The following is a 3503-nucleotide window of genomic DNA, read 5'->3' as shown; positions in this document are numbered from 1 at the left end:
AAATGTTGTGTAATTTAAAAGTAATTAGGCCTCCTGAATGTAAAACTATTGAAGAAACAGTTTATGTGCAAGATGTGTAAGGAAAGTAAAATATATTTTGGGTAAAAGGATTATAAGGAGGCATAAGAATGTGGATTTTTACCTACATTAAAAGGTCAAAAAATTTTTTGTTTTAAAGGTTTAGGCAAGTTTTGAAATGTTAATTGTAAAGGAAATTCTGTGTGTAAACATATTGGCTAAAGTTAGAGGTATCATCCAGTTTTTCTGTGAACTGGACATTAAAATAAAAGCACAACAGGTTTTTCTTAAAGCACTAACCTGCTCTTTAACAAAAATTATAAAAGGTTAAAAAGAGTCTATAAAAATCTTACCTTATGGTCAGACATTAAAATTGGATAAATATGTCTACAAGGTTTTATTAAAATTACATTTAACATTAATAGCACACTAATATAAAGGTGAAATTTAGTTCATCTGGTATAAAATCATACAGGAAGCATTGTTAAATATAAAATGGTGTTTGGCTTTCTTTGGTCTAAAAACTAATAAAAATAGGTGCTAAAGAAAATTTCTCAGCAAGAAGACACCAAGGACTATAAAGTCCACTGCTGATGTCCCCACATTTAAAACAAAAGATCAATTTCTTAGAAATTATTTATTTGGTTTATCCTTCACATTCTCTTCCCTTAAAACAAGAGGTCTTTCAGCACAGGCACCACCTTTGGAGTTTCCAGTACAGCAGCATCAGCCTGGGGATGATGTTCTCATCAAAGGGTGGAAAGAAGGGAAACTTGAGCCAGCCTGGGAAGGACCCTACGTTGAGCTGTTAACCATCGAGACTACTGTTTGTACAGCGGAAAGGGATGGACACATCACACCTGAGTCAAGCAAGTGTCATTATCATCAGAATCATGGGTCATTGTTCCCGGACCAACCTCTACCAAATTAAAGCTAAAGAAAGCTTAGTCCATCTATCTTTTCCCTTCCTTTCCTTACCCAGTGCTTATATCCATTACTATTCCTACCACTAGGAACTCTAACCCCACTTTAGAGCGCTTCTATGGTTTAGGAGCAGAAGTCACTGGAAAGGATCCTATAGGCTTCTTTAAGATGTGCTTTGTTCTCCCTCCTCCACGTCCTACAGCTGCCCCTTTCCCAAACCTATGAAATCAAACTATGACTTGCCTCATGCCAAATGACAAAAGCAAGCTCTCAGTAGTAGAAATAAGAGACTTAAGGCAAACCATAGCCATTGAAACAGGTTATAAAGATGTAAATGCCTGGTTAAAATGGATTAAATATTCCATCTACATGTTAAACAAAGGCAATTGTTATGCTTGTGTGCACGGCAGGCCAGAGGCCCAGATGGTCCCCTTTCCACGAGGGCGGTCTTCCAGTTGACCGGGCATGGGCTGCATGGTAGCTCTTTTCCAGGATTCTACAGTCTGGGGTAACAAGTTGTGCCAAGCTCTCTCTGCTATATCCTGAATTTCAACACCCTGCAGGTAAGCTCCTGAGAGCCATGCAGCTTCCATCTCCCAACACTAAATTCACTTCGTGTCTCTCACGACAGGGAGGAAACTTAGTGTTCCTTGGAGACCTGAAGGGATGCAGTGAGCTTAAAAATTTTCAAAAGCTTACCAATCAGTCAGCCCTTATGCATCCCTAAGTGGATATGCAGTAGTAGTATGGTGGACCTTTACTGAACACTCTGCCAAGTAACTGAAGTGGGACTTATGCTTTAGTCCAATTGGCTATCCCTTTCACCCTGGCATTTCATCAACCAGAGAACGGAAAAATAAGACATTGTAAAACAAAAGAAGCCCCTTATGCATTGTTTTACTCTCATGTCTATTTAGACACAGTTAGAGTCCCATGGGGAATACCAGATCAATTTAAAGCCCAAAATCAAATAGCTGCAGGATTTGAGTCAATATTTTGGTGGGTGATAATAAAATGTAATTTGGATAAACTACATCTATTACAACCAACAGCGATCAATTAACTACACTAGAGATGCTGTTAAAGGAATAGCTGAATAATTAGGGGCTACTAGCCTGGGAAAAATAAGATAAACTTAGACATGATACTAGCAGAAAAAGGAGGAGTTTGTGTCATAATTAAAACTCAGTGTTGCACCTTCATCCTAGACAACACTGCCCTGATGAAAGTATAACAAAGACATTGCAAGGTCTGACTGCTCTGTCCAATAAGTTAGCCAACAACTCAGGGGTAAATGACCCATTTACAAGATGGCTAGAAAAGTGGTTTGTTAAATGGAAAAGAGTAATAGCCTCAATTCTTACTTCCCTCACAGCTGTAATGGGTTTACTTGTTCTTGTCAGGTGCTGTCATACCATGCATCCGTGGGTTGGTACAGAGGCTCATAAAAATGGCACTTAACTAGAACCTCCCTTAACTATCCTCCATGTTATCCAGAGAAGCTTATTCTTTTGGAAAATCAAGCAGAACAACTAAGCCAAGACATGTTAAAGAAGTTTGAAGAGAACGAGCTATAAGGAAAATGCAAGAGGAGGGAATGTTAGATATGAGTTCTAAATTTCTCTTCAAATAATCAATATATCAGTATGTTCAGTTCTTTGCCTTCTACTTTTAAACTTAACTTCCTCATAAAGCAACCTTTTTCAATCACGTGCTCCACTCTGACTCATTCTGATTACCTGCTCTGCCCTGACTCATCCTCCACCCTGACTCATTGCATAACCATTTTTCCCACCAAATCACTCACCCGGTCATTCTCTTTAAATTAGCCAATCAGAATAAGTTTAGCCTCTGCAGCCTAACCCTAGCCAATAGAATGACACAGCAGCAGGGGCCACATACATCAGGAATAAGAACCTCTTCCCCTCCCTTGTCCAGGTGTGCTCTCGCTATTGTTCCATCTGCAGTTGAGCACCCTTTCTGCAGAAAGTAAAGATGGCCTTGCTAAGACATCATTTGTCTCCATGCTGACTTTTCTTCACAGCACTGATTATCTCTTTCTAACAATGGTTCATCTGCCTTTAAGTCTTCCTCCACCTTCTTACTATCAGTTTTTTTTCCCCTTGGTATTTTCTTCTCATTTAGCTTTCTGAGTAGCAGATGCTACTTTACCCCCCATGCTGTCACCCACTCCCTCAGGAAGCGCATTTCCTTGATGTGCAGAACACTCAGATCCTGCTTACACATTTTCACAAAAGCCCAAAGCTCTTTCACTTTGCGAGAGTCCATGGTTGGGAGGTGGTGGGTGAAGCTGAGGGGCTGCAACTCAGTTCCAGGCCCAGGCGTGGCTTGGTGTGACCACACAGAAGACTCTGATAAATTTATGAATTGCTTTTCTATGTTTTTTTTTTATTATTATACTTTAAGTTCTAGGGTACATGTGCATAACGTGCAGGTTTGTTACATATGTATACTTGTGCCATGTTGGTGTGCTGCACCCATCAACTCGTCAGCACCCATCAATTCATCATTTATATCAGGTATAACTCCCAATGCAATCC

At 39.7% G+C, this 3503-nt stretch overlaps 1 pseudogene; it reads right to left on the bottom strand.

The window, feature by feature from the left end:
- LOC108515965 (hsc70-interacting protein-like) overlaps positions 1-3231 on the bottom strand; it is a 16211-nt pseudogene extending 12980 nt beyond the window's left edge.
- Positions 3232-3503: the final 272 nt, after the last annotated feature.

The sequence above is a fragment of the Rhinopithecus bieti genome, unplaced genomic scaffold (genome assembly GCF_001698545.2).
Source record: "Rhinopithecus bieti isolate Rb0 unplaced genomic scaffold, ASM169854v2 scaffold_37113, whole genome shotgun sequence".
Lineage (NCBI taxonomy): Eukaryota > Metazoa > Chordata > Mammalia > Primates > Cercopithecidae > Rhinopithecus > Rhinopithecus bieti.
The sequence above is the reverse complement of the archived record's forward strand: the minus strand, read 5'-3'. Positions and strand labels throughout refer to the sequence as shown.